The following is a 12,690-nucleotide window of genomic DNA, read 5'->3' on the forward strand; positions in this document are numbered from 1 at the left end:
TGGATGGGGTTTGTTAGGCCCAATAGATCTATCTTTAGGATTCGCGTCAATTAGGGTGTCTGTTCCCTATTTCTTAGATTACCAGACTTAATAAAAAGGGGCATATTCGATTTCGATAATTCAACCATAGAATGTAGTTTCACGTAATTGTGTCTATTTTGTAAATCATTTATAAAACCTGCATGTATTCTCATCCCAAAAATATTAGATTTTAAAAGTGGGACTATAACTCACTTTCACAGATTTTTACTTCGTCGGGAAGTAAGACTTGGCCACTGGTTGATTCACGAACCTATAACAATATATACATATATATCAAAGTATGTTCAAAATATATTTACAACACTTTTAATATATTTTGATGTTTTAAGTTTATTAAGTCAGCTGTCCTCGTTAGTAACCTACAACTAGTTGTCCACAGTTAGATGTACAGAAATAAATCGATAAATATTATCTTGAATCAATCCACGACCAAGTGTATACGTATCTCAGTATTGATCACAACTCAAACTATATATATTTTGGAATCAACCTCAACCCTGTATAGCTAACTCCAACATTCACATATTGAGTGTCTATGGTTGTTCCGAAATATATATAGATGTGTCGACATGATAGGTCGAAACATTGTATACGTGTCTATGGTATCTCAAGATTACATAATATACAATACAAGTTGATTAAGTTATGGTTGGAATAGATTTGTTACCAATTTTCACGTAGCTAAAATGAGAAAAATTATCCAATCTTGTTTTACCCATAACTTCTTCATTTTAAATCCGTTTTGAGTGAATCAAATTGCTATGGTTTCATCTAAACAGAAAAAGTATAGGTTTATAGTCGGAAAAATAAGTTACAAGTCGTTTTTGTAAAGGTAGTCATTTCAGTCGAAAGAACGACGTCTAGATGACCATTTTAGAAAACATACTTCCACTTTGAGTTTAACCATAATTTTTGGATATAGTTTCATGTTCATAATAAAAATCATTTTCTCAGAATAACAACTTTTAAATCAAAGTTTATCATAGTTTTTAATTAACTAACCCAAAACAGCCCGCGGTGTTACTACGACGGCGTAAATCCGGTTTTACGGTGTTTTTCGTGTTTCCAGGTTTTAAATCATTAAGTTAGCATATCATATAGATATAGAACATGTGTTTAGTTGATTTTAAAAGTCAAGTTAGAAGGATTAACTTTTGTTTGCGAACAAGTTTAGAATTAACTAAACTATGTTCTAGTGATTACAAGTTTAAACCTTCGAATAAGATAGCTTTATATGTATGAATCGAATGATGTTATGAACATCATTACTACCTTAAGTTCCTTGGATAAACCTACTGGAAAAGAGAAAAATGGATCTAGCTTCAACAGATCCTTGGATGGCTCGAAGTTCTTGAAGCAGAATCATGACACGAAAACAAGTTCAAGTAAGATCATCACTTGAAATAAGATTGTTATAGTTATAGAAATTGAACCAAAGTTTGAATATGATTATTACCTTGTATTAGAATGATAACCTACTGTAAGAAACAAAGATTTCTTGAGGTTGGATGATCACCTTACAAGATTGGAAGTGAGCTAGCAAACTTGAAAGTATTCTTGATTTTATGTAACTAGAACTTGTAGAATATATGAAGAACACTTAGAACTTGAAGATAGAACTTGAGAGAGATCAATTAGATGAAGAAAATTGAAGAATGAAAGTGTTTGTAGGTGTTTTTGGTCGTTGGTGTATGGATTAGATATAAAGGATATGTAATTTTGTTTTCATGTAAATAAGTCATGAATGATTACTCATATTTTTGTAATTTTATGAGATATTTCATGCTAGTTGCCAAATGATGGTTCCCACATGTGTTAGGTGACTCACATGGGCTGCTAAGAGCTGATCATTGGAGTGTATATATGATAATGCTAAAAACGAACATATATTTCATAGCATTATTCCTCAAGAAAGACAAGCTTTTAGTTGCAATTGTTCTATTTACAAGTGATATTCGTTTAAATAATAAAAGGTGAAGACAAAAGACAGATTCGACGAATTGAAGACGCAAACGACCAAAAAGCTCAAAAGAACAAAAGACAATCAAAAAGGTTCCAATTATTGATAAGAAACGTCTCGAAATTACAAAAGTACAAGATTCAAAACGCAAAGTACAAGATATTAAATTGTACGCGAGGACGTTCGAAAATCCGGAACCGGGACCAGAGTCAACTCTTAACGCTCGACGCAACCGACTAAAAATTACAAGTTAACTATGTATATAAATATAATATAATATATAATTAATTATATTAATTATATATATATTATATATATATTATTAAAACCGTCGGCAGCAAGAAACTCCAAGGGTGTGAGCTGTAAATATATCTCCGCGACTCGCGGAGTTTGAAGGGCATTTTGCCGCGAGTCGCGAAGCCCCAATTTTCAACCCTGGCTATAAAGCAAACCGAATTCTGATCAAATTTCATCATCTTTTTTTCTTCCTCTTCATACGTAAAACTTATATTTATATTTATAATTTATATTTTAATTTTAATTATAATTCTAATAATAAGGGTATGTTAGCGAATTTTGTAAGGGTGTAAGTCGAAATTCTGTCCGTGTAACGCTACGCTATTTTTAATCATTGTAAGTTATGTTCAACCTTTTTACATTAATGTCTCGTAGCTAAGTTATTATTATGCTTATTTAAAACGAAGTAATCATGATGTTGGGCTAATTACTAAAATTGGGTAATTGGGCTTTGTACCATAATTAGGGTTTGGACAAAAGAACGACACTTGTGGAAATTAGACTATGGGCTATTAATGGGCTTTATATTTGTTTAACTAAATGAAAGTTTGTTAATGTTAATATAAAGATTTACAATTGGGCGTCCCTATAAACTACCATATACACTCAATCGGACACGATGGGCGGGGTATTTATATGTACGAATAATCGTTCATTTAACAGGACACGGGAATGGATTAATAGCCACTAGAATAATTAAAACAGGGGTGAAATTACATTCAAGGGTAATTGGTGTAATTGTTAACAAAGTGGTAAAACCTTGGTTTACACGCAGTCGATAACCTGGTGTATTCATTAAACAAAGTATTAAAACCTTGTTACAATTCGAATCCCCAATTAGTTGGAATATTTAACTTCGGGTATAATAATAATTTGACAAGGACACTTGCAATTTATATTTATGACTGATGGACTGTTATGGACAAAAACCAGACGGACATATTAAATAATCCAGGACAAAGGACAATTAACCCATGGGCATAAAACTAAAATCAACACGTCAAACATCATGATTACGGAAGTTTAAATAAGCATAATTTTTTTATTTCATATTTAATTTCCTTTATTTTATATTTAATTGCACTTCTAATTATCGCACTTTTATTTATTGTTATTTAATCGCACTTTTAATTATCGTACTTTTTAATTATCGCAATTTTATTATTCGCAATTTCATTATCGTTATTTACTTTACGCTTTAATTTAAGTCTTGTATTTATTTTATATTTTACATTAGGTTTTAACTGCGACTAAAGTTTTAAAATCGACAAACCGGTCATTAAACGGTAAAAACCCCCCTTTATAATAATAATATTACTTATATATATATTTGTATTTTTATAAAAGTAAACTAATATAGCGTTGAGCTTTGTTTAAAGATTTCCCTGTGGAACGAACCGGACTTACTAAAAACTACACTACTGTACGATTAGGTACACTGCCTATAAGTGTTGTAGCAAGGTTTAAGTATATCCATTCTATAAATAAATAAATATCTTGTGTAAAATTGTATCGTATTTAATAGTGTTTTCCTAGTAAAATAATAACTATTTTATATACACCTCGCTTCACATCAAGTATTTTTGGCGCCGCTGCCGGGGAATTATCTTAAAAGCCGGAAGCGCAACGCTAATATAAAAAAAAGAAAAAAAAAAGATTTTTAGTTACTTTTATTAAAAGTCGTTTTTGTAAAAATACGTTTTAATTATTCGAAAAATATAAAAAGAAAAACAAAAATATAAGTATTTTTAAGATTTTGTTAAATATTTAAGTTTTATAAGTTTCTTTATTTTTTTTTTAGTTTATAAAAATATAAGTTTTAAAATCTTTTATTTATTTAAAAAACAGAAAACATAAAATAAAAAAAAAAAATAAAGAAAAACGCGTAAAAATTGAAAGCTGTCAACAGGATTTCTGAACCCCGCGACTCGCGGGGTTTTCTTCTTTAATTGCCGCGACTCGCGGAGACACTCTGACACACGCACAGGATACCCTAATCCTGCATTAATTACGGTTATTATTAATTATTATTATTATTATTTAACCTAATTATTATTATTATTATTATTAGTTTTAATTTTACTTTTACTTTTTATTTATATATTTTAGTTTAATTAGTTTTAATTAATTTGTAAAATTAGTAGTTTTATTAAAAAAATAATATAAAAATAATATTTTTATAAAAATTGTACTTTTTACAACTTTTTGTATATTTTTATATTTTGTCCCTTTTTAATCGTTGTAGCGTAATATTTGTATTTTTAGCTCATATTTAATTTTAAACTTAGTTTTTGCTATAGTTATTTTTACTCCTAGATTTTTAGGCTTTGCCGTAGAATTCCTTAAGTGCTTTTTCTTTAGACTAAGATTTAGGTGCTTTAGAATTTTGCGACGCCTTTTTAAGTTTTAGTTTCTTTTTAAGTTATTTCCATTTGGGATTTAGTTTTTCTTGTAAGCTTTAATATTTTTAGACACCTTTTACTATGTACCAATTATCATTCCAATTAGTAATTTCAATTTGCGATTATAATTTTAAGTTAGTTGTAGTAATAAGGTTAGGTTAGTTTAAGTATTTTTAAGTTTTTATAAGTTTCTTTTATTTTTCCGTCACCTTTTATTTTTCAACCATTTTTTCTTTTTCGACCTTTTGCGACGAACTCTTTTTCTCTCTTATTTCTCGCCATTCTAGTTTTTAGGACTTAGAATTTTTTCTACTTCTTATCTAAATTTCTTAAAATTACGAAAATTTATTTTAAGTGGTTAAATTGATAGACATCAAAATTTTCTGGTTCGTAGTAATAGTTGGATTTGTACGTGGACCGGGTTATTGGAGCCAAACAGTCCTCAATTATATTGAGACCAAACGAATCCTGCCCCTCTGCTGCATCTTTTGGCTATTCGAAACGTGGGCAAAATCAGAAAAGTCTATTGATTGGATAACTTATTATAATTTTTCTTTCCTTTTAAAAACTAATAGGATATTCAGTGAATGCACCGAGCAAGACGTTCATCACCTTTTGTACGTTCACCACCTGTAACTCGATCAAGACATCGTTTAACAAATATAACCGCCGTTGATTTTTCTTTAGAATCGTCATCCAGTCGACCAAGTACTTCAGTTCAAATTTCCGATAATCCATTTTTTGAACCCGACCTCACAATTGAGAATCCGGAAAATATTCAGGAACGGTTCATAAATCCTGAACCACTAAACTTTCCTCCGGAACCACCAATCATTCAAACAGAGATTGTTGAGGAACGAACCATTAAATCAGAATCATCTAGTGATACCGATTCAACAAATTCAATTATGGAGAATCTGGAACCTTTAAGTATGGAAGACCGAATGAGAGCTAAACGCACTGGCCAAGGTCACGTAATTACTCATCCAGACATTAATGCGCCAGATTATGAAATCAAAGGACAAATTTTACACATGGTGACTAATCAATGCCAATTTAGTGGTGCGCCGAAGGAAGATCCGAATGAACATCTACGTACCTTTAATAGGATCTGCACACTATTTAAAATCCGAGAAGTGGAGGATGAACAGATATATCTCATGTTATTTCCCTGGACTTTAAAGGGAGAAGCCAAAGATTGGTTGGAATCGTTACCTGAAGGGGCGATCGATACATGGGATGTTTTAATTGACAAATTTCTTAAACAATTTTTTCCTGCATCTAAAGCCGTAAGACTTCAAGCAGAAATTGTTACGTTCACACAGAAACCAAATGAAACTCTATATGAGGCGTGGACAAGATATGGAAAGTTGTTAAGAGGATGTCCGCAACATGGTTTAGACACCTGTCAAATAGTACAAATATTCTACCAAGGATGCGACATCACTACAAGGAAAGATATAGATATAGCAGCTGGTGGTTCTATTATGAAGAAAACCGAAACTGATGCGTACAAAATTATTGATAACACTGCTTCCCACTCACATGAGTGGCACCAAGAAAAAGATATCGTTAGATCATCTAAAGCAGCTAGAGCCGATTCTAGCCATGACTTAGATTCCATTTCCGCAAAGATAGATGCTGTGGAGAGACGAATGGAAAAGATGACTAAAGATATTCATGCTATACGAATTAGTTGTGAGCAGTGTGGAGGACCACATTTGACAAAAGATTGTCTCGGTATTGAATTAACAATGGAACAAAGAGAGAATATTTCATACATAAACCAAAGGCCTGGAAATAATTATCAGAATAATTATCAACCGCCAAGACCGATTTACAATCAAAACCAGAATTATAACCGAAATATTCCATACAACAACCAACAAGGTCCTAGCAATCAACAAGTATCCAATAATACTTACAACCAGCAAAGACCGAATTTTCAAAACAAACCACCACAACAAATCGATGATAAAAAGCCAAATTTAGAAGATATGATGACGAAGCTAGTTGAAACTCAAACGCAGTTTTTCACATCTCAAAAACAAACCAATGAACAAAATGCTCAAGCATTTAGAAATCAACAAGCTTCTATTCAAAATCTGGAACAAGAAGTAAGTAACCTAGCAAGGTTAATAGGTGAAAGAAAACCGGGAAGTTTACCTAGTGATACAAATGCTAACCCCCGGAATGAAACAGCTAAAGCTATTACCACAAGAAGTGGTACAACACTTAAATCACCTGAAATACCTGTAACTTCTGATGAAACTATTCCTACTCCAAAAGAACCACAACCTGATCAAGATAAGGAAAAAGAACCGGTAGTTGAGAAGGTTAATGAAGATAACACAGTTAAGGATAAACCTTATGTTAAACCATACCAACCACCACTTCCTTACCCGAGTAAAATGAAGAAAGAAAAACTTGAAGCCGAGCAATCCAAATTCTTGGATATGTTTAAACAGATAAATGTAAATCTTCCTTTCATTGATATGATTTCAGGAATGCCAAGATATGCTAAATTCTTGAAAGATCTAATCACGAATAGAAAGAAAATGGAAGAACTCTCGGCTGTTACTATGAATGCTAATTGTTCAGCAGTGCTGTTGAATAAGATACCAGAAAAACTATCTGATCCAGGAAGTTTCACAATTCCATGTTTTCTGGGTAGTCTTAGTTCAATAGAAGCATTAGCAGATTTAGGTGCTAGTATAAATCTAATGCCGTATTCACTATACGCTAAACTAGACCTTGGAGAATTGAAACCAACCAGAATAAGCATACAACTAGCCGATAGATCAATAAAATATCCTAGAGGGATAATGGAGAACATGCTAGTTAAAGTTGGTACTTTAGTATTTCCAGTAGATTTTGTTGTTTTGGACATGGAAGAAGATTCTCAAGTTCCTCTCATATTAGGAAGACCATTCTTAAACACGGCTAAAGCAATGATAGACGTGTTCGGTAAGAAATTGACCCTAAGTATAGAGGATGAGAGTGTTACCTTTTCAGTTGATAAAGCAATGCAACAACCACAATCTGCAGATGATACATGTTATTATATTAAAACTATAGATGCACATGCAGAATTATTAGAAGAATTTCCAGAATTACAAGGAACAGGAGAATGTTCTTTAGGAGAAGGTAATGAACCAATTGATGAAGCTGAAATGTTAGCTACACTTATAGCTAATGGATATGAACCAACAACAGAAGAAATTCAAATGCTAAAAGAAGAAGACAGATATCGATATAAATCATCGATAGAAGAACCTCCGAAATTAGAGTTAAAGCCACTTCCAAACCATTTGGAATACGCTTATTTACATGGTGAATCTGAATTACCTGTAATAATATCGTCTTCTCTTACTGAAAATGAAAAATCACAACTCATTTCTGTGTTGAAAGCTCATAAACCAGCCATTGCATGGAAGATTCATGATATTAAAGGAATAAGTCCTTCGTATTGCACACATAAAATCCTTATGGAAGAAGGTCATAAAACGTATGTGCAACGTCAACGAAGACTAAATCCTAATATGCAAGATGTAGTTAAAAAGGAAATTATTAAACTGCTAGATGCAGGTTTGATATATCCAATCTCTGATAGTCCATGGGTAAGCCCAGTTCAATGCGTACCTAAGAAGGGTGGTATGACTGTCATTATAAATGAGAAAAATGAGCTTATTCCTACTAGGACTGTAACAGGATGGCGTGTATGTATTGATTATAGAAAATTAAATGACGCCACCAGAAAAGATCACTTTCCCTTACCTTTCATAGATCAAATGTTGGAAAGATTAGCCGGAAATAGTTACTATTGTTTTCTAGATGGATTTTCCGGATATTTTCAAATTCCAATAGCACCCGAAGATCAAGAGAAAACCACATTCACGTGCCCTTATGGTACTTTTGCTTACAAACGCATGCCATTTGGACTTTGTAACGCCCCTGCAACCTTTCAAAGGTGTATGATGGCGATTTTTCACGATATGATAGAAGAATGCATGGAAGTATTCATGGATGACTTTTCAGTCTTCAGTGATACATTTAAATCATGTCTAGTTAATCTGGAACGAATGCTAATTAGATGCGAAAAATCGAATCTAGTACTTAATTGGGAGAAATGCCATTTCATGGTTAAAGAAGGCATCGTTCTTGGACATAAAATTTCAAAAGAAGGAATTGAAGTGGATAGAGCTAAAGTAGATGTAATTGCTAAACTTCCACATCCCACCAATGTTAGAGGAGTTAGGAGTTTTCTAGGGCATGCCGGTTTTTACCGACGTTTCATAAAAGATTTTTCTAAAATCGCCACTCCTATGAATAAACTCCTAGAAAAGGATGCGCCATTCATCTTTTCAGATGAGTGTATCAAATCTTTTAATATTCTTAAAGAAAAACTCACTAATGCACCGATCATGATAACACCAAATTGGAATCTACCATTTGAACTAATGTGCGATGCAAGTGATTTTGCAATGGGAGCCGTTTTAGGACAAAGGATTGAAAAACGATTTCAACCTATATATTATGCTAGTAAGACATTACAAGGAGCACAAACGAACTATACAACTACTGAAAAAGAACTCCTTGCTATTGTCTTTGCTTTTGACAAATTTCGATCATATCTCGTTCTAGCAAAAACGGTGGTCTATACCGACCATTCTGCTCTTAGATACCTATTTTCAAAACAAGATGCTAAACCAAGATTAATCCGTTGGATCTTACTCTTACAAGAGTTTGATATTGAAATCCGAGATAAAAGAGGAGCAGAAAATCTCGCCGCTGATCATCTTTCTCGTCTTGAAAATCCCGAATTAGAAGTTCTGAATGAATCGGCCATACAAGACAACTTTCCTGATGAATATCTATTGAAGATAGATTATAAAGAAATCTCATGGTTTGCAGACTATGCAAACTACTTAGTTTGTGGATTCCTTGAAAAAGGATTATCGTACCAAAGACGAAAGAAATTCTTCAGTGATATAAAACACTATTTCTGGGAAGATCCACATCTGTTTAAAAGTTGTCCCGATGGAATAATACGCCGATGTGTATTTGGAGATGAAGCTAGTAAAATTTTAAACCATTGTCACACAGGACCAACTGAGGGCATTATGGGCCTCAACTAACAGCAAGAAAAATTTATGAAGCTGGATTCTATTGGCCTACAATTTACAAAGACGCACACCTTCTTTGCAAATCCTGTGATGCATGTCAAAGGGCCGGAAGAATAAGTCAACGTGATGAAATGCCACAAAATGTCATCCAAGTATGTGAAGTATTTGACATTTGGGGTATTGACTTTATGGGTCCATTTCCAAAATCTCATAATAATCTATATATACTCGTAGCCATTGATTATGTATCTAAATGGGCGGAAGCACAAGCTCTCCCAACTAACGATGCACGAGTTGTAGTCAACTTTTTAAAACGTCTTTTTGCAAGGTTTGGAACACCGAAAGCTTTAATAAGTGATCGGGGTACTCATTTCTGTAATAATCAACTTGAGAAAGTTCTTAAAAGATATGGAGTAACTCATAAAATCTCCACCGCATATCATCCACAAACAAGTGGACAAGTTGAAAATACCAACCGAGCTTTAAAACGTATTCTAGAGAAAACCGTAGGATCAAATCCGAAGGAATGGTCCATTAAATTGGAGGATGCACTCTGGGCTTTTAGAACAGCTTACAAAACTCCAATTGGAACCACACCTTTTAGACTTGTTTATGGAAAAGCATGTCATCTTCCAGTAGAAATTGAACACAAAGCATTTTGGGCTTTGAAGACATGTAATCTTGATTTACATGAAGCCGGACGTCTACGATTAAGTCAACTAAACGAATTAGAAGAATTAAGACATGAAGCATACGAAAATTCGTTAATCTATAAAGAAAGAACGAAGAAATGGCATGATAAAAGAATCAGAAGTTCAAAAGAATTTAAAGAAGGAGACAGAGTTCTTCTTTTCAATTCACGATTCAAGCTATTTCCTGGAAAATTGAAATCAAGATGGTCTGGACCATTCATAGTCAAAAGAGTTTTCCCATACGGAACAATAGAATTAATAAATTCAAATGGGATTGAATTTAAAGTTAATGGTCACAGAGTTAAACATTACATACATGGTCCGATGGAAGTCGACAATGAAGTTAATCACAATTTCGATACCACAGCTAACTAAGTGTGGGGAGAATCAAGTCTTTAAAGGATAATATATATTTCTGTTAGAGTTAGATTGTCTGTTTTCGTGTAGTTCTCGAAAATGGAACACGTATGGTCTTTCCCTAGCAGACCCTAAAGAACTAGTCTTCTCCCCCCATTCTGAATTTTTATTTTTTTAGGTTTTTACGAAATGAAGACTGCCTGTGAACTAAACCATGGTCTAATGCTACACGCTTTGATCACTAAACGTAATAATGACATACTACCGAGTGAATTAGTATCAGTAATCAGAGAAACAATGGACGGAGTTAGAAAAGGATCCAGATGCGAAGATAATAAGTTACAATTTGGTAAAGGAAAATCAAAATCCGCAGCGAAAAGAAGAGCACGACACCTAGAAAGATGTCACAAATGCGGAAAATGGTCACATGGAGGTAAATGTTCAAATAATCAAACCTATTCAAATACCGAATTTGTTACTTTATGCAGAGACGGACCGTTCATATGTTTAGAAGAAAAGACACTGAATGCTCGAGGTTACGCCTTTGGAGCCATGGAAAATCAATTAAACCGACTATCTTATGAATATAATAGATCATATAACTAAGAAATCTATTTCACAGGTATGTCTGTACAGTTTTTATTTTTATTTTTATTTTTAACCTTTTGATAATAAACGCTAATTTGTTCGCTAAAAAGTATTAAATTGGTATTGAATAAAATTAGGTTTGGCGACCGAAATTATTGATATCATTCAAAAATTTATTACATCACTGCGAAATTTAACGTTTATTCTTAAGGTATAAATATCTTTAATCAATCAACCCAAAATATTTCAAAAATTCGTCATGAGTTAAATTAGGTCTTGGAACCGAAATTACTTTACCGAAAAGAGGGGCGCATATTTTTGATAATATTTGATTGATTAAAGTGGGATAAAAAGACAAAAAGATTTTTAATTTTATTTTTACCATGTTTTTAAAATTAATATTTAAATCTTAAATTAATATTGTAAACTTTGTAAAAACAATATATTTAAAATTGTAAATATTTGAAAAATTAATATAAGTTTGATATGAATTTATAAATTTTTAAATTAAGTTTGGTGTGAATTTTTAATTTTTAAAATATTAATTTTTAATTTTATGCATTTTAAATTTTAAGTTTGGTGTGAATTTTTAATTTTTAATTTTTAATTTTGAATTTTATATTTAAGTTGTGTGAATTTAAAAACAAAAAAAAATTTACTTTATCTCATTAAGTTAAAAATATGATTTTTAAAAATTCGTCGTAAGTTGAAGACTAGGTCTTTGAACCGAAATTGCTTTACCCGAGGGAGGGACGAGAACTTTTATTATCAATATTTTTAATCTTATTGATTTAAAGTATGCCAAAAACATTAAAAAACCCAAAAATCTTAGCTTTTAAAACAATCGCTACAAAAAGACAAATTTTAAAATTTTGTCGAAGGACGGACTAGGACATCGATCCGAAACGACCTCGTCCTAAATAACAAGGGAAACAAAATTTTAAAATTAATTACTAAATTGTTTTAATAAGTTAAAGATTATAAAAAAAAAAAAAAAAAAAAAATACCAAACTCCGCGACTCGCGGAGTTTGAAGTACAAAACCTCCGCGACTCGCGGAGGGACCAAAATCCAGAAAAAAAATAAAAGAGCTGCACGAACTGATCAGCTCCCACACACATAAACACCCAAATACTGCGAAAAAAGAACCCGAAAATACACTCAAAAACACCCCAAAAATCTCAATTTTTAACCGTTAATCACCAAATTTTTTGCTAAAATCATGTT

This window comes from Rutidosis leptorrhynchoides, chromosome 8 (assembly GCF_046630445.1).
Source record: "Rutidosis leptorrhynchoides isolate AG116_Rl617_1_P2 chromosome 8, CSIRO_AGI_Rlap_v1, whole genome shotgun sequence".
Taxonomy (NCBI): Eukaryota; Viridiplantae; Streptophyta; class Magnoliopsida; order Asterales; family Asteraceae; genus Rutidosis; species Rutidosis leptorrhynchoides.